Source organism: Adiantum capillus-veneris, chromosome 10 (assembly GCF_014529385.1).
Source record: "Adiantum capillus-veneris isolate H3 chromosome 10, ASM1452938v2, whole genome shotgun sequence".
NCBI lineage: Eukaryota > Viridiplantae > Streptophyta > Polypodiopsida > Polypodiales > Pteridaceae > Adiantum > Adiantum capillus-veneris.
In genome coordinates, this window is record NC_140940.1 from 44768409 (window position 1) to 44791773 (window position 23365).

Genomic DNA, 23365 nt, shown 5'->3' on the forward strand with positions numbered 1-23365 from the left:
CAAGTGGGAGACTAGGGATGATTTGATGCACCTTTGGATCCAATGTCTCGATGAGAGGTGCTGATTACCACCGGGAGTGAGGGCAAAGTTGGTGAGAGAAAGTGAAGGGAAGGAAATAAAATAGTTTTTCTTTTGTGCAATCTATTGCCTTATTTAAACTAGGCCTATGCTAATTTCTTTTCAAAAACTTATGAAACCTATGTACGAGAAACTTTTGAGGTAAATTGACTAAATTTAAAATTTTGCACAAATTCTTTAAACTTTGTAGATTTTTTTGTTTATAAATATAAAATTTAAAGATAACTTTCAAATTTTGCAGGTGGGATTACACAAAAACTAGGTTTTTTGTGAGTTTTCGAATCACTACCTTCCCTTTTCTCTCATGCTCTTCACGTGCCAACCTCTGACAACTACCACGACCACTTCCTACTCTTTTTCTTGTTGTTGGGTCACCCTCTTCACCGCTTTTCTTCTCCCAAGTCCCACGTTCACACAACATGTCTTCCTACATTTTAGAGATGAAAATATCCCAATTTTAAGATGTAAATGGATTTTTGAAATGTTAATTTCTTAACTGTGAGATGTAAAGGCATTTTTGAGAATTTAATACCGCAAATTTGGCAATAATGTCATTGTAATTGCATTTTTGAACATTTGCTTCATTGTTTTTAAAAAGATTGCAATGGTGCTCTATACCTTCCGTTGCTCTTCTGCAGGGTAGGCCTTGTGATTTTATCACTTGTTTCTATTTTAGTCAGCAAAAAGAGAAGGCAACGCTATAGCCTTGCCCTTTGGGCAGGCCAAAAACATCAGCTTTTTCATTAGCGAAAAGGGAAACCATCACAAAGGGGGGAGGCCAAAAAAGAAGGGACATCTCACTTTTTCTATTGAGATTATTATTAATGATGTAAGTTTGGGTTTGCCCATGAGTGCCCCTATGTAATCCTTAATAGACCACTAAGTAGTCTAAGAGCCTAGTATTTCAATAAGTTGGATTCTTCGAGAGTGTGTACCCATTATTTCAAGTGAAGGGAAATATTATGTTGATCAATTTATGTCAATTAAGGTGTAGATCTTAATTCTGAGGTCAAGCTGAAGGGGAGGAGTTGAGGAGCAAGCTTTGCTGTTGCTAAAGAGTCGTGGTCTTCGCCTTGGTGGCTTTGTTCTCAACACAAAAGAGGTCCAGTATGTGCATGTGCTGCCCCTCTAGATAGTTATGGGTCATCATCTAGTCTATACTATCTATAATGGGGGGAGGGATTCCGGCCTCCCCTCCCTGCCATGCATAAGAACGTCCTCCATCGAGCGGGTGTGGCCTGCACTCTAGGCGCACGATGATGAGAGAGAGGGAGAGAGAGGCGGCCTACGCGAAATCCGAGAGAGAGGTCCGCCTGTCGGCCACACTAGTTTATCCATAGTATCTCTTAGAGTTATAGTCATGACTCCCGTTGCAACCCATGAGTTGGTGTCTCACATTTCCTTCATGGTCAATCACGTTAGTCAAAGAATTTTAAAGAAAATAAGAATTTTGAGTGAAAGTTGGGACAAATCTGGGGTTTTCCAAAGGCTTAACGAATAAAACCATACAAAATACAACTGCATGGCAATTACATGTCACGCATGGTCGACGGGCCATTGCAACTTAACTTTTGTGAATGTCAATCTCGCTTCAAAATTGAAGTCTTAGACTAGGGCTCTGGTAGGTAAGACATCTAAACTAACATAATATGACAGAAGGGGGAGCCCTTTACAAGTGTTGAAATCTGCATCATGAAGGCTAAACTCCAAAATTGAGAAAAACGATTGTGCACGCAATAAAGAGGGAGAGAGAAAGAGAGAGAGACGCCGCGGAAGGCGGCCGTCCATACTAGTGTCAAATATAGAAGTGTAGGAATGTGTAGCATGTGGCTAAGGAGAGTTGTTTAACAGACGTCGTCCGAGCTTCACTAGAAATGGGATTCACTTCAGCGTCACAGATCCCACAGCTTGCACTTGATTCAACATCCCGTGTCAAATAGTGCTGAGGCTAGCTACTCAAAAATTAGGAGAGCTGTTTAACTATATGGTACACTAGAGGTGCGTAATACAAAGGCTAAGCAGAGGGCAATCGGGTTGTACTTATCAGAGATACTTGATGCCTTTGGGGCAAATGTTGTCGTCCTCGTGGATAAATCCTTTGGGAACAGTCACCACATCATTGGTGTTATCGCACTTGCCTCTGATGAAGCGAAGCAGATCCATTTCCACTCCAAACCATTACCTGTCTGTAGTGGGCTGAATAGAAAACACAGCATCATAGCACTTCTCATCCAAATGCCCCATCAAATACAGCAGATACGCTGCATACAAGCGCGCCCAATGCACCCTTGTCTCCTTCAGCAGATTCCTCGGCTTCCCCACCAGCTCCCTCTCCTGCTGAGCAGAATGGGCACCACTTGCCCTTTCTCATAGCTATAATGGTAGAATAGTGCAAGTGTCCTCACATATATCAGGGACCCTGAACTTTTCCCATCGACAAGTTCTGCTAGCCTGTCCTGCAATGGCATCCCATCGCTTGCCTTCGTCTGCACTAGAATGTGCGGATACCTCCTCGCCACTCTGCCGAAGCTATTGGTGGTTGCCCATCCCACTTGCCCTGCCCTTACCTTTCTGCCATCTTGCTTAGCACCTTCTGTGCTAGCTTCACCTCCTCCAAACCCACCTTCTTGCTTGGATCTGCCCAAAACCCTGCCATGTTCATCGCAGCCTACAACATAATTGACAACAATAACAAGCACAAGATTGAGTCCAACTCTCCATCTTGAAAGAAGATTGACATGTGCGACACTTTCCTTTACCTGCTGGACAAATGCATCACCCTCGTCCATGAAAATTGGCAGAAAGTCCTGTCCTAGCCTATGCCTGTAAAGATATTCTATAAGCTTCCTATGGTTCTTCACCACTGCTTCTGGTTGTACAATTCTAGCATACTCGATCCCTTCCAAGCATCTTGTATGCAAATTGGAAGAATTCAAACTCGTCCGCTCGAATTACTCCAAAGCCTATCGCTCTCTATAGGAGCTCGTCGTAGTACCTCAGCATGCTTTGATAGTTGCGGTCCCTGAGGAAGATGAAGGATGCAGAAGAGCATATGAGAGTCACAAGGAGCTTTGGACGACTTACCATATGGAAAAAAAAATATAATTGCTAGTTATATTACCAGTTTCAATACACACATCTAGCAAAAGTGCAAACTAGTAAGCGTGAGAATGCTCCTAGATGCTACAAGTAGTAATTTTCTTACCATATAGTAAGTTGAGTAGCTATATGGTAAGATAATTGCTAGATGAATCAAGAGAGCAATCTCACTTACTAGTTTGAGATGTGTTATGAAACTAGCAATATATCTAGCAACTCAAATATATGAAATAGTAATTCATCTAGTAACTTCAAAGCAAGAAGTAGTAATCCATGTAGCAACTACAATATCCAACTAGTAAGTCAATTAGTAAATAATTGCTAGATGAATCAAGAGAATTCAAGATCACTTGTCAATTTCAGATATGAAGTTAATTGAGAGTGCTCATCTAAACATACAGCATATTAGTCATTTGACCTCAAGCTAATACACATTGGAAATCAACAACCATTGAGAATGTCCATTTAGATACAATACTTAATCATCATTACACAAATGAACGTCTTTTAAAGTTAAAACACCTAGTTTGCAAAATCGATATGCACTACTCCTTGAACTAAGAGCCATGCCACTAAGTCCTCACACATTGTTGAGGAAGTAGTATCATTCACTTTCTTGCCAAAGAATGAATGTGTCTTCTTCAAAGCATAGTAAGTGGGCTTGATCAATTGGTAGATCTCTTTCACTTTTTGAGTATGAAGCCACTTCATTAGAATGACTTCTTTGTCTCTAGTAGACAATGTTCTTGACTACAAAAAAAAAATGATACAAGTGTAAGATTCTAAAATGCTATATCTTTCTCATGTTTAAAAAACTAATGCAATCAAGACTTCATATGATCTAAAACACACCTTGGTTTCCATAAGAGACTTCTCTCCACCATCTTCTCTTAAGGACTCCTATACCATTGAAGTAATAAAGTTATTTATAAGCAATCAAAGACTATTCTTAAATGAAATCCTAAGTAATTACCTTTTTTTTAATGTTTTGCCACCTTGGAAGCTTTGTCTTTTTCTTCTAACAAATCTTTTAACTTACTTGTAACCTTTTTTAAAAAAAATGACTCAATAACTTAAAATGCTAAGAAGAGCATCACACTAACCCTAAGTAAGATAATGAGAAAATTAAGTATACCTTTCTCTTTTGATTGCTTTTCCTAGAGTTCGCATCCATATCATCCGCAGCACAAGACTCGCTTGTACTTTTATCCTTCAGTTTCTCACGAATAAAAATAAATAAAGACACTACATAACTAAAATATAGCATGAATCTCATCAAAAAATAAGGTTTTTACAATCAAACCTTTTTCGTCACATTATCACCATTGCCACCCCCCTCATGATCTATATGTGTCTCTTTTCCTTGTAATGAGACTTTTGAGCTTTCATCTCTTATAAAATGTTGATACTCCTATACAATTGTAAAGAAAACATGATCTTCACACACACACACACACACACACACACACACACACACACACACAGAGAGAGAGAGAGAGAGAGAGAGAGAGAGAGAGAGAGAGAGATTGATTAACGAACCTCATAAGCACTTTTTGGATCATCCTCTTCCATCCATGACATATCAGGAATGTACACATCCTCATCTTCTACATTCACAAAAAAGAAACATAATTAAAGTAAACTTATTACTACCTCATAGCAAGCATAAATAATTTAAATGTCATACCACAAAAGAACCTACACGATTTGATATATCATCAGCTTTATCATCGATAACAAACTTCGTCACTTGCTCATCAACATGAGAACTCTCAATCTGAAAGAAGTTTAACGTGAATAACATAGAATAAATCAAATAAAACCCCTATCATAAAAGAATATGTACTCACTGTTGCATGAAGCTCTCCTTCTTGATCATCTTTCTCATCGTTGTGCTCAATCGTTATATTATCATCATCCATACATAAGACCTATAATTCTAAATATTATTAAACAAACTTGCAAAGATGTCAAAACAAATATAGGCTCAACATAAATTACTGTACCATGGAGTTGGTTGAGCAAAGTGTCTCTTGGCTTGTCTTTTTTTTGCTCCACTTATGTTTTGCCACTAAAGACTTGATACACCATGTGTATAAATCTTCCTCCTTCCATGGATAAGCCACACCATCTATTGTGATGGCCTTGAACGTTGCTATATTCTCTTTAATGATCCTCAAAAATACATTCTTTCGCTCATTGTTGTTATGAAGATCGCCAATGGCTTCTCCTTTAGCAAACCACTTTCTCACCTCTCCATAATTGACATATGATACTCTATATTGCTCAGGATGCTGTTTTAAGAGAAAATCTCGACCATACAACTTATTTTTCTCTCTCAATTTTGGTGGTGGTGGCCTAAAAATATGATCATACACAACAAGATCATATCTAGGTGGATCACTGATTGCAGCGGTGCTAGAGGGATCCGAAGTTACCCTCTTATTTCCAGAATAATTTGCTCTCCACACATTGAGAGTTTTAATAGCCTCTTCACTAGATCCTCCTAGTAGCTGCTGTAACAATGATTGTGGGCAACTCATACTTGCCCTGACAAAGTAACAAAATCATATTTATGATACAATATTTAAAAATTTAAATCAAATAACTGAAACAAAACAACATAAAATCAATTTTAAAGATTTTTCAATCAAAATTATTACACATCACAAAAGAGAGAACGTTTTTGTGTAGAATCAACTTTAAAGAGAGTCCTGAATAAAATAGTAGATACAAATGCTTATACATCATGGAGATCGCCACATAATAGGTATCCATTGTTCAAGCACACCAGGTTTTGTAACTTTTTTTTGTCTTATCATAGTCCAATTTTTAATTAGAATATGACAGCTATCCCAAATTTTCCAATGAATCAGATCTTCTTTTGTGTGAATCGTCCACGTATTTCTTTGATGTACATCAGGCTTCAAGATGGCAAGTCTTGCCAATTTTTCCTCAGGATCTGATTCCCTTACCACAGCATGTTGAAAGACTTTTTCAAGTCCACTATTCATAGAAACTCTCACTATATCTTGTTCCTCTAACCATAAAGGAACATTCCCACATTGTCCTTCCATAAGCAATCTATCTCTGTGCTTCAAGTCCTTTACTTCATAGGCAATGAGCTTTTGGCTTTTAGGTAGTGACATTGGTATGAATTTATGAAGAAGAGAGTAAATAGATTGGATACAATCCCATGTAAAGGGAATTGGTGTCTTCTCAAGGACACTCATTCTTGTGATTGCATCAATAAGTAACCTTTCAGAGTCATCATCACCTACGATGCATTGTCTGTAGTATCTTCCTCCAAAGAAAAGCATAGACTTCCCATTGAACTGCATTGAGAAAAGAGAGGTGATACAAGACTTCCAATGTTCGTGTTTATCTAACATACTATTTGTATCATCAGCTCTCACTACCACATGGGAGCCAACTTTATATATTTCTCCTCTGTACAATACCTTTTCGTATATCTTTAAATATGCAATTGGAAAGCTCTCTTCCATATTCCGAAACCTCTTTAAAAATATGGACTCCTCAGTTGATGGATCTCGATAGATGCATCTTTTCCTTGATATACAAATTCCCTTCAAAAGAAGACAATCAATACAAGGTGCACTACGGCCATATTTCAAGAGAGCATTCCACAGGGATCTTGCCTTGGCCACCGATGAAACAACTAAGAGCCCATCCATATGATGTGAAAAACACTCATGCAATTGGGCTTCATCACATGGGACATTGCAATATCCACTCATTGAGGAATGTAGATCTCTCACGAATCTTTGATCAGGTAAGAGACCATCGTTGTCAAAGCGGACAGCTTGAAAAACTTTAGTGAAAAACTTCCTTAAATAGAATTGGACGAATGATGCCTCATCGCTGAGATTATTGGTCTTGATGGTGCTATAGATCTTCACAAGACGCTCAAATATGTAGCACCAATAACGATCATGTAGCCCATGCCGAGTTATATCATCAAGAAGCTCACCATTACCTACAATCAAAATGGAAATAAATAGTTATGCTCACACACATAGAAAAACCAAGTAACTCTCAAAAATGAGAGAAATATATATACCGGCGATATGCTCTAAAGGCGATGAATTAGCCCCAAATGCCTCTTCCCTTCGAAATCGCCAAGATTGCAGTAGTATCTTCATAATTCTAATATCCTCCATGGACCAACCATGATCTCTACTGTAGTTATAAAATCTATGAGCTATATCTACCAAGAGAGTTCCCAAAACATGCATTTTTGGCGAAATACCATTTACAGTTTTTAGGATATATGGAAGGCACCATTGAATAAACTTTTGATTCTCTTCAGCTTTGAAGCACTCAAAGTAGTTACTGGGAGATTTTGGCCACCTTCCGTAGAGGATAGTGTTGGGCACATCCTTTGTAAGTGAAGACACTGCTGAATCTATCTCTTTCTTAAGAGCGTTGTTCGAGCTTTCAAATAACTGAGCAATATATTTCTTGAAGACGTTTAATGCTAAAGTGTACATAACATCATACACACAATCAAGAGATATATCAAATCCATACAAGTCCGAGATCCTCCAAAGTATGGACTTGCCTGATAGGCCTGCTTGTTTCCATGCAGCTTCCTTCTCTGCTTGTGTGCAGCAACGCTTTGCCTCTTCCAAGGCAGATTTCATCTCCTCAAATGTTCGTTGTGGTGGTGGATATCTTGCCTGGTAGCGATTTCCATCATAGACATATTGTCCATTAGGCCTGGTGGCATCTCCTACCAAAGTTGCCTAAGCTTTATCACCACGACAAAACTCTTGTCCTCCATTCTTGAGTAGACCTATCCCTCCCCCCATTTCTTGATTTAGCCCCATTGTACATATGCTGGCTTTTTCATTGGGAGAGTCTCCCATCATGTTTGTTGTAGCTCTCTCTTAAAGAGGTGGTTGTAGCCCTATGGGCAGTTTTAGTAAAACTAATAGAAGGATCTTTTTCTCGAAAAAAAAAGCTTTGAAATGAAATGCTTTGAAATGATAAGCTTTACTTGTTGATAATCGAATATATTAGGCCACTGCAGGCGTTGCTTGGAAAGCCTTAAAGAGGAGGTTCGAGAGATCACTGTCTCAAACTGATGTCGTTGGTAAGGAACGGGGGACCCCGGCTCTTTTCGCGACTGCTTGCTTGCATTAACGTGTGTCACAGAAGAAGAGCAAGCCTAGCTCAGTTATATTATTCGCGAATATTGAAAGAGTCACCCCTTAATTTGTTGTTCTTATATATTAATTCAACCTCCCCTGCTTATAATAGCGCTGGGGAGGATGTGGCAGCTGAAGTGGCAGCGGCGCAGTACTGCAACAGGCCAAGCTTAATCAATACCCTAGCTCCACACCAGCGGGGCCAGTCAGGACGACATCAGGTGGCTTCAGATTACTAGCAGCGGGCCAGAGCGCAGCAGCAGCAGAGTAGGGGAATGAACCCGCTGGGGAATGAATGTGATATTCAGCAGGCTAGAGGGCGAGCTCGATGGGCGCGCGCCATGGCTGAGTTTAGCAAGGCGTAACTTCCCGCCTACAGCTAGAGATAGGATAGAGAGTTAAGTGAAATGAAATGAAATCAAATGTCATATTAAACGACCTATGACATTAACCTTTGAGAACACCTCTTAGAAAATCCACGTAAAAAAAATAACTTGGTTGCAACTTGCTTACTGGTGTGCCATAGTTTCTATGGGTATTTATCTGTGGCGTGTGGCATTAAGGTTCTCATTCATTGTTTTTATGGATTATCATACTTGCATACACATGTTAAGGAGTGTATATACTGTTGGCAGTTATATAGGGATCTAAATCACTTATATCCCTTGTGTGTGTGTGTGTGTGTGTGTGTGTGTGTGTGTGTGTGTGTGTGTGTGTGTGTGTGTGTGTGTGTGTGTGTGTGTGTGTGTGTGTGTGTGTGTGTGTGTGTGTGTGTGTGTGTGTGTGAGAGAGAGAGAGAGAGAGAGAGAGAGAGAGAGATAAGAAGAAGAAGAAGAAGAAAAAACGTCGTAGGTAAACTTTTAGTTATCCTTCATTAAGCTATATTTACACAAAAATTAGAACGTCTACTCAAATATTTTCTATCCTTCTTTTGAAGGAATATAAAAATATGTTTGCCCTTCACTAAAGGGTAAAAGTGCCTCCGAAGGGCATCGAAGCCTTCAAAAATTAGGCCTGAATCCAATGTTTGGGTACAAAAATAAAATGAAGGAAAGTGAAAGACTAAAATTATCACACCAAAATCATCATCATGCTCGTCAATGTCCGAGGATGCCCCACTTCGGGCGTTGTCTGAGGAGGAAGTTTTGCATCGGTCATTGAAGAGCTTCATGAATCTCATCCTCTGTAAGTAGTCATACTAGGTGTCTCCCATAACGTGCTATAATAGTATTGATCCTCTAATGGAGCCTCCATGAGGCATGCTCATCTGGCTGTTGAGTCCTTGCTCTAAAGAAGTGAGTGATCTCCTTCTGTGAATGTCTCCCTCTGTCTGGTCTCCTCAAGCGACTCTCCCAAAGTCTACGAGTCTAGCAAAAACAACCCGAGGCATCTTTGATCCTGATATCTCATAACTCTAGCCAACGCTCCAATTCCCTCTCTGAGTAGACAGGAAAGCGGCCTCGTATCTCATAGTATATCGGACAATGACAAATGTGATGTAACTATGTATACATCTAGGAAGCCTCCCTAGAACCTTGTCCCCAATCAAAGAGCATGAAATTCAGCATACATATATACTATGGCAATGCTCAATAAACAAACCTTCCCTTAGAATCTCGAATCATGGATTTCGTTTCTTGCTCACAATTGGCTCTAATTGGATGTAGTGATGTATATCAATTGCCTCACATTGCAACTTCTCACACTATGTCCAAACTTATCATGTTCAATTGGCCCAAACTTATCATATTGAGTGCCATTGGACCCAACCTCCTTGGATATTAAAATCATTTTCATATATATATATATATATATATATATATATATATATATATATATATATATATATATATATATATATATATATATATATATAAAAGCTTTTTGCTATCAACCCATCACCGCCCACCAATTGCACTATAGCCTCCCTCCCATGTTCACATATGAGGAGATGAGGACTCTATTGAAATCATAGGATTTGCTCACAAGTTTTCTATCTAGAATGCCTTCTTTTGGACAAGATGCATTGTAGGATAGCCTTTGAAGGGGCTAGAAGGAAGGTGCATAGTGTTTGTCATTTATGTGTAGCAAGGCAATGGGATACAAGATAATCTTAACAAGCAATCTCAGTTGTGGTCTCTTCCAATGTCAGATGTGGTCTCTTGGAATATTTGATTACAAGATTTGACCAAAAGGGGAAATTATGTTGTTACATGGTCACATGCTAATTACTATATGTTGATTAGAATGCTAACTAAACTAGAGATGGTACATACCAATGTGTTGTGACATAGGCCAAAGACCACATATCCATCACATGTGACACCATACGTTAACCCTTTTCTTAATACCTTGGACTCAAAAAATGCTAGCAAGCTTTTGGTCCAAGATTGATGTCCAATAATATTTGCTAGACAACCCAAACATGGAGGGGAATAGAATGATGAGGTCTTGAAATTCTATTCTAGTATATCGCTAAAATCCTCTACTAAGAAGTACAAAGTTAGTAGGATACACTAATAAAATTAGTGGGTTACTGAAGCACGACACATATTGAGCATCCTCGGGGCCAATATGTATGCAAAGTGACAGTTGCTTGCCAGAGTAGGACACATACTTGACCATCATTGGTGAATTTGTACCCAATTAAATGATGTTTATTGTCATAATAATCAATATCTAATTCTCCTAAATGCTTTTCTCATGTTAAACTGATCATTTAATATGAGGAAGTGTGAAGGGAGAAAAAGCTAGAATATTGGTTAAGCTAGCAGACCGGCCACCATAGGGATCCAAAGGAGGGTAAATAGGGATCCAAAAGGAGGGACCATCTGCAAAGGAGCAATGTGCACCAATGGGCTTAAAAGACCCTAAGGTTCAGCCCATTAAGACTTCCAAAATGCTAAGGTTCCAAAATTCAAAGGTTATGTCCGAAGGTCAAAAGCCTAGGAAAATTGGATGCTTTGTGTGTCCCAAAAGTCTTGAACCATCCCTACATAGGAGGGGGCGAGCCCTAGAAGTAGGAGATGAGAGAGAAACTCTCACACACATACACACAAGCTCCCTTTACACAAAGGGAATGAGGGACACATGTCAGCTCCCTAGCCCAGATGTCCACAAGGTGTACTCAGTTTCTATTGGATGGCCTTGGAGGTGGACCAATAAAAATTAAACTAGAGTAAATCTAGTTTAATTAATTTAAAAACGCTTAATAAAAGAACCAATAAGAATTAAGCTCTCTAGAAGACTATTGGACAGTCTCCCAAGGGGTCCAATGAGCATTCAACAGCCCAATGGCTTGCCTGATTCCTATTGGCCAGGAGGCAAAGGGGTCCAATGAGAGTTTAGTTGAATTAAGTAATTACCTAAAGCTCTCACAAAAGGGGAAAGGGGGACACATGTCAGAAGACTATCACTTATGCTGCTTAATTTTCATTGGCTAGGCCTGGGGAGGTCCAATGAGGTGGAAGAATGAGCAAATAGCAAGAGGGGTCGATCAAGAGAGAGAGGGGACTGATTTTTGGAAGGCATTATCACACACACACACACACACACACACACACACACACACACACACACACACACACACACACACAATCTCACGTGTGAAGCAAAGAAGGCTCTCTCTCCTGCTAAGCTTGTGAGAAGGGAGGCCTAAACCAACAACTCTTGGCTTTGTGATGCAAATCCAACCAAGAGCCAAGCTTCAATGCATGCTCATCTCCTCTACCATGCTAATTAATAAGCTAAGCTATGCTAATATGAGTGATTATGTGAGGAGATGTACATCTTTCTCGTAAGAATACTCCTTCTTCCTCTCAATCTACTCTCATACCCCGCTAGCTCTCACCATCTTCGAAGGTGTGTGAGGTCTTGGGTGTGAGACCATGAGGCAATTGATGTTGTGTTTGATAAGTGTTTTGCTTACTGCATGAAGTTTCCATCTTCATTGCACTAGCTAGCATTGAAGGAACACAAAGGATTGTATTGTAAAATGTCTCTCTTGATGGGAGAAACCATAATACAAAGCCTTTTGGAGGGGGGACCGGCTCCATGCAAATCCGGTCCTCAATTGTTGTCAATTGCTTAATTTCTCTCTCTTTTGAAGTATTGTTCATGCTATCTAACTAGGTGTAATACTTTTCATTGTTCTCTCCACTCAAGCACTCTTGTTATTCTCATTAGGAAGCTATTCTAATGAAATGCTCACTATGTTCATGCTATTTTCTGCTACACACAAGTTATTAGACAATTAAATGTTGCATTGACTTATCAAAGAACAAAAGTTGCTGATTAGATTTTAGTTTCATTTTCCATCTCCTGAACTACATCTTGATTCGAGATGTCATCTCTTTGCAACATTTTGAACGCATATGCACTATGTAAGAGGTTGACATAGCTAAAATATACATGGTGAGATGAAGAATCAGCACACCAAGTTCTTGATGTGTGTTATGCCTTAAACAGAATCTCTTGGATTGTTCATATGTTTGAAAGTGTCTCAATTGTTGTCTCTTGGACTATGGTTACCTTTGAGAGCACGACAAGTTGCTGATGAAATTCCAATCTCAAAGGTCATCTCTTGACATGTGTGCAAATGTGGTTTACTTTTGAGATTCCAAAAAGTTGTTAATTGGTTGAGAAAGATGTATATTTCAAGCACTTATTGGTCAATATGTATGCCTAGGGCGGTGCCCTTCTAAGAAGGACATGTCCAACATAGACAACGAGCTTTTGGTAGTTTTTGTTAGATACAAAGCGAGGGTGTCTCATAAGATTCAAGCATCTTGGCTTGCATATTCAAGGGCAGTGGCATTATGCAAAAAGCTAATATGGTGAATATATACAATGTGAAATTATTAGTCAGGATGATCCAAAAAAAACGATACGCTTGGCAATCTTTTGTTGAAACATATGACAATAGTATGGTATTTGCAAAAGCACGAAAAGTGTTTAGCTACCTTCCTATTCAAAATTGATTACATAGTATGTTCAAGTGGAGAAGGAAAAAGAAGATCTAGGTTGTTTTTCTCGAATGCAAAGAGAGGACCTCTTAGTAGATTCAACATCTTGACTTGCATCTTCAAATTAGGGAAGTGGCATTATGCGAAAAGATGATATGGTGAACATATGCAGGGCGAGATTATTAGTCGAGGACGAATCACGATCCAAAAAAAATAGAATGCTTGCCAATGTTCAATTGAAACATATGACAAATGTACGGCATTCACCAAAGCAGTAAAAGCCCTTGGGTAGCTTCTTGTTCAAAATTAAGTACATGGTATGTCCAAGTGGCTAGCTTCTTGCTCAAAATTGACTAGCTACATGGTATGTTCAAGTGGTGAAGGGCAAAGAAATTCTAGGTTGTTTTCAACAAAACCAAAGTGAGAACCTCTTCCTAGCTATAGATGCAATCACCTATGCCAGCATCGTGAAGGATAATGCGTGTCTAAGAGTGCATTGATCATGGAGTATGCCCAATAGTAGATAAAACTCTCTCTCTCTCTCTCTCTCTCTCTCTCTCTCTCTCTCTCTCACACACACACACACACACACAACACACATACACAATCGGGTTGTATTTTGTGTACATAAGAGACCTCTGGAGATGCGCAATGGCCTATATGACGAATGTAAAAGGAACCATTGTGGCGGTGCATACTTCTATGTGATGTGGCCAGGATCTCGACAGAAAAGAACTGATAATCTCACCCATCTATGAAGAAAGACATATCGACGATGCTCTCCTCCCCCCCCCGCCCTTTCTCTCTCTTTGCCTCTCTCCCCCGTTGAGAGAAAGGGTCACATGTTCGTAGTTATATAACATGAAAAGATGAAATGGTTATGAATAACAACTACATGTCGTAAGTATGAGTAATTTCAATATAGTAAGTGAATAGGAACAACAATATTACTTGTTCTATCTAGCAACAACATCTAAATCTTATATGGGAATTTCAAAGTGACTATGATTTTGCTACTTCTATTTGGTCTACTTTCGAAAGTTCAATTAATTAGTTCTTCAGATTCCCTAAGGGAATCTGTAAACTCCAAAGCAAAATTGCGTCCCCCTGTCCCTATCGCAACTTAGCCCCTTCTCCCGCCATTGCCATCTCTGCTTGTCCCCCTTTTCCTCACCCTGTTGCAAGCACCATACATACAAACTCATTTTCAATTCGAGAGCTTACTATCGCATCGCCTTCTCCCTCCCCTAATCCTGCCTTAAAGGATCAACAGATCAGATTGCGATAGCACCATAAAAAATGCATTGAAGCTCCAATAATCCTCCAACACTGAGAAAGAGGCAGAGAGGCCGCATCTACAACTGCAGCAAACCGCGGCTTCCTTATCTGAGCCCTGTGCATGGCCAAAACCACACCCAGCGAAGCACACAATGCCATCATACCATGCCTGCCTTGTGAATTCTACGCCTGAGACAGAGAAGGAGAGAGAGTCCGCCTCGGATAGTGTGCTAGAGAAAAATCTCTCTCTCTTTCTCTCTCCATGCACTAGCTGAACATCTCTCTCTTTCTCTCTCTCTCTCTCTCTCTCTCTCTCTCTCTCTCTCTCTCTCTCTCTCTCTCTATGTTCGCCTTCGATCTCCCTCTCCTCAGTGATATTAGCAAAGACAGAAAGGAGAAAATCGCAGCTGCAATTCAAGAAGCATAGCACCTCTTGCCTCATTGCAACACTAAAGCAGAAAAATCCCTCTCTCTCTCTCTATGCTTTTTTTGACGTGTAGCAATTGTCTCTCTCCGAGTCCCTCCCCTCCACGTGCCCCAGCACGTCCCACATCCCTTTCCTTTTTTCCTTCAATCACCAAAGCATCCAGCCAAATTCTATTTAAAAAACCTCTTTGCGAAAATTGGCAAGACCTACTAGCAATTGGTTCAGAATTAAGATTCCTATTTCCATCTAGCAATTAAGTTAAAAGGTAATCTTATAATTTTGCTAGTTCAATTGGGTTCGCACACAAGGCTTGCTATTTCCATCTAGCAAATAGATCAAATGTTGGAAGGATTAGTATATGGGAGTGCGTCAAAAGCTCCTTGTGAGCTAGTGACGGAGGATACAGTTGCATTGGTGATGATGAAGATGTAGAAGATCAAGAGGGAAAAATGAAGATTACGCTCCTCGTATTGAATGTTTGGGAACCGTATGATGGGGCAATTATGTACCTACGATTTTCAAAAAGTCCTTATAAAGTGGAATCTCCCTTGAATAGGCGCACATCAAACTGAGCTGCGGGAGGTAGACGGCGACAGTGATGCGCAGCAGGAGCAGCAGCAGGAGATGAGGATGCGCAAGTAGGCTGAGTTGCAGGAAGGAGATGACGCGCAGGTAGGCTGAGCAGCGTGGACGACGTTTCCGACTTTTTTTAATAAACAATATCCGCTTTGCAGGCAACGAACAAGGGCAGTTCGACTGGTTAGACGAGGCGTAAACCTGTCAATTTTCTGCTTGTCTGTGTTAGAACATAGATGCTGCGTTTTGGAGAAACTTAAGAGCAAGGGAGGGAAACAAGGGAATATGTGGAGATTCCGCTAAATAAACGAGGGCAAATAAAACTGGGCAATACTAAAATTGCTTGCAGGATGGAAGAGACGATCCGAGCAGCGAGCGCGCGTCGGTAATGGTCATCCCTGCCATGGATGATGTTTTCGGGATCCTGGCTTCGACGGGCAAGGCCGTGAGTGAGCAGGATTGTGAAGAAGGCAGCGGAGGCGAGGCGGATGGCTTCAAGGAGGAGTAAGGAGGTGACCATGGCATAATCAACGAAGCGGAGGTAGCTGACAAATGCACCGAGGACGACGACAGAAGCCCATGTGAGACTAGAGAGAGAGAGGAATGTGGCGAGGTTGTAAAAAGAACCTACAATTCGCGCCGCCCACCTCGTCCTGCGCAGCTTACTCTCATATATGTCAACGGCTGAAGGTTTTTTCTTGGCGGTTTGAGGGTTTGAGGAGCCGTGACTGCTGGTAGCTGCTAGGCTATGGACTGTTCGCAGCGATTGATAGACACTACTACCAACACTTTGCACACTAGAAAAGACGCGGCTGTAGAGACGAGCGGCATAAGAAGCGCGTGCACTTACAAGGAGGGTGGTTCCCTGAGAGCGGAGGCGGTGGCGGCGCCCCCACCGCCAACAGCTTCCATGGCAGAGGCAGTGCCACCAGCAATTAGAGCCACATTCGAAGAAACTCCAGGGCGCCACGGGCGGCGCCTCCGTCATAGCTGCCGATCCTGCAGTGGAATTTTCCGCAGTGCCTGCTGTGGCGGGACTGGGCTGAGTAACAATAATGAGATCGTAGGCGGAGATGGAGTCAAGGAAGCGATCGGGCTCTTTCAACCGGAGGGCGGTAGGGGCGGTGGCGCTAGCAGCAGTGATTCCAAAATCGAAGTCAGGAATGGAGGTAAGGAAGCCATGGGGCTCTGTGAGGAGGGGGTTATGCAGAGGGCCGGATCGTGTCTTCTCCATAGTAATGAGTCTGTATCTCAGGGATCATCAAAGGAGAGGATGAGGATAGTACATCGCACAGCTCTCAGAATGCGCTGAATCCTGTTTTGACTGAGTGTTGATAAAATATAGACTGCAGCAAGCCCTTCATCGCTATATCACACTCGCACATGCAGGCAGCAGGGCCTCCAGCTCCTTTCTTCCTTTGAAATTGCTTGTTCCACCATTGGACGACGAGTCTCGCAGTAACTTTGGCCTTGGGTAGTAACTTTGGCCTTGGGTTGTAACTTGTGAATTCTTATGCATTATGCATGACATTTGAACAAATAGTGGAAGAAACAATGGTCCCTAAGCCTCATGATTATTTGACACCACTTGTGCCAGGTGGGATCAATGATCGCTATTAATTGGGGGCTACGGGATCGGTTTTGCACTCTCCGATGGCGAATTAATCCCCAAGTGATCGTCATGTGATCACAATCGAAGTGAACCCCAAGGAAACTCAATGTGAACATCAAGTGATTGCCAAGTGATCCCGTGTGATTCCCAATTGAGATGTGATCACCCTATGAACCTACCTATTCCAAAGTGATCACCGTGTGACCCCAACCATTTTAAAGTGATCACCGTGTGACCCCAACCATTCCAAAGTGATCTCCAAGTGAACACCGTATGATCTGCACCCCATCACTTTTGCCATATCATACTATGTTCTCACCCTCTTTTCAAGTGGCGTGCGATAGCTTAATGGGAGAGCCGACATCTCTAGCGTGGGAGGTGGTGGGTTCAAATCGTGGGGACAGACCAGCCAAAATCTTTTTATTCTTGGAAATAAACGGATGGTCCACATCTTTCAGAGATCCTGGACCGCCGATCCCACCTGACAAGGTGGTGTCAAATAGTCTCGTGGGTCGCTAAGAACATTTGGAATCCACACAGGCCTCCTTTTATGAAGATATTTTTGTGGAAGGTGCTCTCTGGGGTCCACCTTTTCTTGGAATGGCCAACAATTAGAGGCCTGCAGGAAAGGCGTGCAAATGGGTACAAAGAACGTGGAAGATAGGGTTTTACAAGAAGGATCCATGCCTTGGCGGGAAACAGTTCCAAAGTCCTACACCTCTAATCTGTATTCAAATTGTCAGATACAGTTTCTTCAATAATATCTAGAAGGCTAGGAACAGCCGTGTTTTTTATAGCATCCTCTCTATGTCTAGCTTCTCAAAGATTGTATAAGAATGTAAGGAGTTATTTATGTGATAGGTAAAAGGACGGACTCAGATGATTGGCTTAGGGAGACCCTCACCCTGCGGTCAAGTCGTGCTATTTAAAGGTCTTTTGGTAATAGTACGATATAGCGTACCTCTAAGTAGCCTCTAATGTGAATCCTTTAACCCCTCAAGGCTCAACACGAGCTTGAGGCGGATTTGTATTTTTCTTGGTGGCATTCTAATACAATCAACTCACAATTGTGAGTGTTGCCCAAAAAAAAAGAACCCTATTTGTCCCAACTTTGACTTAGAATTCTGGTTTCTTTAATAATGAGCAAGGTGAGGACTCACGATGGCCTCTTGAAGGTAAGAGGGGAGGAAAGATTTATCGAAAGTAGGTCTTAATCATTGTTCCACTTGTATTGTTTTCATATAAAATTGTATTTAATATTATAAAATTTAAATAACATTTAAGGTAAGTCTCAATTAGGCCATTTTTTTATTTTCTTCTAGTCGGTACCCGCTACTCGCAAATGGCTTTTATATTATGAAGGGGCCCTCATAACAAGGTAAATGGTGCACATTGCACATCAGCATTTTGAAACAAAATAAAACAAAAAGGAAGTAAAATAAAAAGACACATTAAAAATCAAAACAAAAGAATATTTTAATGCTTTCAAATAAGCATAGAAAATAATTAAACAATTTAGTGAAGTGAATTTTTTTGAAATCCTCAAATGAGAGGATCGTTTATCATCAATATCTCAATGTTTGAGAAAGGTGTGTCTGAGCTTAGGCTTAAGCCGATTGAAAATCGAGATTAGCCTGTTGCAAAGGATGGCGAAGGAGAAAAAACCCGATAGAATATGCTAGAAAATAGTTGAAATATTTTGCAAATTTGAAAATTTCTACTTGTAATTCCATTTTGTATTTGTATAAGGAGGAAACTTGCCGCTTAGACAAAAAGACTTTCTCGAAGACTGCATCATAAGATCAAACTCCTATGAATATTTTGTTTAATGTTTTGATCTCTAAAGTCATTTTCAAGCATACAACAAAGTAAATGCTGCCTTGGAGAATAGCTTTCTATTCCAAAGTTTTAGCTTTCTATTCACAAGACTTTTGAATCCCTTAGGGACACTTGTCTCTCAAAGAAGGCCATGTAAGGAAACAAAAGAGACAACAAAGTTATTTTACAAAGACCCTTGTCATGTGGCGCTCATCCAACCAAACAATCCAACGACCTCAGTGTTGCAACAACATTGCACAATGAACCCTATGGCCTTCCACATGCCAAAAATAGGCTTGTTTATATCTTCGAGTTGGGGAGGAATAGCATTTCACTTCTCATAGAGTAACTTTCTTTCCTTATGATTACTAGTATGACAAACAGCCTTTGGATGCCTCTCTCCCTCTCTCTTGTTGAGCTTATATGTGAAGCTACTCAATATATGGCTTCTCTATATATGGCATCCAGGTCCCCTCTATATATATATCATCTCATGTGTGTATTCTATACACTTTGGGGTTCTATTTCTGTGCTCTCTCTCTCTCTCTCTCTCTCTCTCTCTCTCTCTCTCTCTCTCTCAACATGATATCTAGCAGTACGTTTTTGTTTTTAATGTTTCTTCTGATCGAAAGCGATTTTGTAAAAAATATTTTAACGAGGCACCGGAATTAATGTGGTCTACAACTTTGCAGAAGGAAGTTATTTTAAATTCTGCACCGATTTTGACTTATCGTTTGCGGACTGCGTACATACCTGAAATGCAGCTTTTGCTTTTCATTTTTGATTTTTCTGCTAATTGAAAACGATTTTGCAAAAACTATCCATTTCAGACACGGGAATCGATGTGGTCTACAACTTTGCAAAAGAAAGTTTTTTCAAATTCTGCACCGATTTTGACTTATCGTCCTCGAACTGCGTACATACCTGAAAAGTATCTTTTGTTTTATGTTTTATATTTTTCTCTTAATTGAAAATGATTTTGGTCTACAAATTTGCAGAAGAAAGTTTTTTCAAATTGATGTGGTTTACAAATTTGCAGAAGAAAGTTTTTTCAAATTCTGCACCGATTTTGACTTATTGTTCGCAGACTGCGTACATGCCTGAAAAGCAACTTTTCTTTTTTTATTTTATTTTTTCGTGATTGAAAAGGACTTTGCAGAAACTATCCGTTGTATGTATCGAAATCAATGTGGTATACAGCTTTGCAGAAGAATTTTTTTCCAAATTTTGCATCGATTTTGAGTTATCGTTGGCGGACTGCGTACATGTCTGAACAACAACTTTCGCTTTTTGTTTTCGATTGTTCTCCTAATTGAGAATGCTTTTGCAGAAACTATTCGATTGAGCCATTGAATTGTTGTGGTCTACAACTTTGTAGAAGAAAGTTTCTCTAAATTCTACACTGATTTTGGGTTATCGTCTCGGACTGCGAATATGTTTCAAAAGAAAAATTTTACTTTTTGCTTTTGATTTTTGTCATAATTGAAAACTTCTCAATTATATTTTTTCTTCATCAATCGTATATTTGTTACTGACGTAACTTTGCTGCAGAAACCAGTTACATATCATTCCGATTCCGTCGAGCCGTTGATGATCGTCCAAATTTTATCGAGCTACTGTTGGTACATGATCTTTTGGTATGTGATATACTCGTTCATTGATTCTCGTATAATTATTCTTCTACAGATATAGTTTACGTCGTTTTATTGATAATTTCTCGTTGATACCATAGTGATTTTGATGGTACCATGATGATGTTTTCTTAGTACTTTGGTCATGGTCACTTTCGTTAATACCATGATGATATTTCATTGATACCATGGTTATTCTCGGTGATGCCATGATGATATTTCGTTGATACCATGGTTATTCTCGGTGATGTCATGATGATATTTCGTTGATTCCATGGTGATTTTCATTGATACCATGATGATGTTTCGTTGATACCATGGTTATTCTCGGTGATACCATGATATTGTTTCGTTGATACCATAGTTATTCTCGGTGATGCCATGATGTTGTTTCATTGATGCAATGATTATTCTTGGTGATATCATGATGTTGTTTCGTTGATACCATTGTTATTCTCGGTGATACCATGATGTTCTTTCGTTGATACCATGGTTATTCTCGGTGATATCATGATGTTGTTTGGTTGATACCATGGTTATTCTCGGTGATACCATGATGTTGTTTCGTTGATACAATGATTATTCTATGATGCTTTTCGTTGATACCATGATGATTTATTTATTTTTATTGATACAATGATGATATTTTATTAATACTTTGATGATACTCATTGATATCACTACGTTGATAAATGTCATTTTATGTAGTATATACACATGTCATTTGCATCACGTATCATGAATCTTGTACTTTTTATGTTCATACTTTATGTCCACATGTGTTGTCGTGCGTATATATGTCGTCAAAAGAGTGGCGTCGTGAACCATCTCTTATGGCATTGTGAACATAATTATTTCAGTAACGATGCTAATAATTTTCATGACTATGTTTTTTGACTCTATGTAGGATTGATCAAAGAATTGATTTCATGAAGACAAACTTGGTGACAATAAAAGATTTATGAAGACATGTTTGGTGATGCCACATTGATGACAACATGAAGATATGTTTCGTGATGCGATAGTGATGACAAGCTACATAGCAGATTCACGGAGACACTTCTGATTATGAGCTAATCGATAGCCTTTACACCTATTTATTGAACCTTGTATTCATTATTGTATTTGATAGAATATGAGTAATGTAACTCCTCATAAAACATTCATTGTAAAAGAAGTGATGTAGCTCGTCATAAAATATTCATTGTAAAAGGAGTGATGTAGCTCTTGATGAACATTTGTATATTCAATGATTTTTATAATATAATGGTGGGTGTATATAGAGCTGTGGGTTTTTCCCTTGATCCCCCAAGGCTTTTTTCATCCACAGTTAAGGACCCTTATTTGAGTGGGGGTGTTGAGATTATATGTGAAGCTACTCAATATATGGCTTCTCTATATATGGCACCCAGGTCCCCTATATATATACATCATCTCATGTGTGTATTCTACACACTTTGGGGTTCTATTTTTGTGCTCTCTCTCTCTCTCTCTCTCTCTCTCTCTCTCTCTCTCAACATCTCTCTCTCTCTCTCTCTCTCTCATTGCGTCACTGTGTAGCCAGAGCCGTAGGGCCCACATGTCGGATCAAGGACGTGCAACCACGTGTCGCGCGAGGGGTTGGAATCCCTCCCCCTTTTATAATAGTATAGATTTGGCAAGGGAAGTAGAAGTATTGAACAAACGTCTATCACGTCTTCCCAATCTTGAAAAAATATAAATTCTTTCAAAATATATTAAGTGCATAAGTGAAGGGTGAGTTTAGGAAATGAAAAGATGGATGAAGGTGGAAGTCAAAAGACATAAAGACCTTTTGCATCTATATATACACAGAGGTGTGCAACTTCACATTGTATATTTGTATTTCTCTTCTCTTTTATTTTTCATTTAGTGTTTTTTTCTCTTTAAAGTATCCTTGAGTTTTCTCTCTCTCTCTCTCTCTCTCTCTCTCTCTCTCTCTCTCTCTCTCAGCCTACTTATACTAGAGGTACACTACTTGATCGAGCCACGAAACTTGGCAGATCTAGACGTCCACGACCTCGGGGGGTCTCTCACTACCGACGAAGGTTGCAACATAAGATACAAATAACTCTAACTCGACATGCAAGACGCCCAACCAGAGTACTGACCATGGAGGAGGTCACTGAGATTCGACAGCGACCGATGAGAGATTTCATCTAAACCCACAAACCCCCCCCTCCCCACCCCTATTTCCTTTCTCCTTAGCATCTTAGTGTTAGTTCTTTGTAAATTTGTAATTTCCGTACTCAGACATGGTATCAGATTCACCAATTGTAACTTTTTGGTCTCATAGGTCATTTTGGCCTTTTGAAGACGTTAATATAACATTTCATTTCATTTCTTTCTCTCTCTCTCTCTCTCTCTCTCTCTCTCTCTCTCTCTCTCTCTCTCTCTCTCTCTCTCTCGTGCACGTGTAAAGTTGTATCCGTCCTTCTCACATCTAGCTGATACTGTTGCAAATCTACGTGCTTCGTCATTGTTGTTGCTGCGTGCTATAGACTAGCGCATCTTTTTTGTTGTTATTGAGGGCATCTTTGAATTAAGAGTACCTTTTAATTTTTCTGAATCCATTAGGAATACCTTTTAATTAATAGTGCCCCCCAATCTTAGAAAGTTAAGAATCCTTTAATAACATCTCAAATGTTCAAATGTATGGGTGAATGTTAGGTTTCATGTCGTCCCGGGGCAGT

General features: G+C 39.9%; 2 pseudogenes; both read right to left on the bottom strand.

The window, feature by feature from the left end:
- Positions 1-2121: 2121 nt before the first annotated feature.
- LOC147448769 (uncharacterized) lies at positions 2122-17043 on the bottom strand (annotated as a pseudogene).
- Positions 3656-9973, bottom strand: LOC147448770 (uncharacterized; annotated as a pseudogene).
- Positions 17044-23365: the final 6322 nt, after the last annotated feature.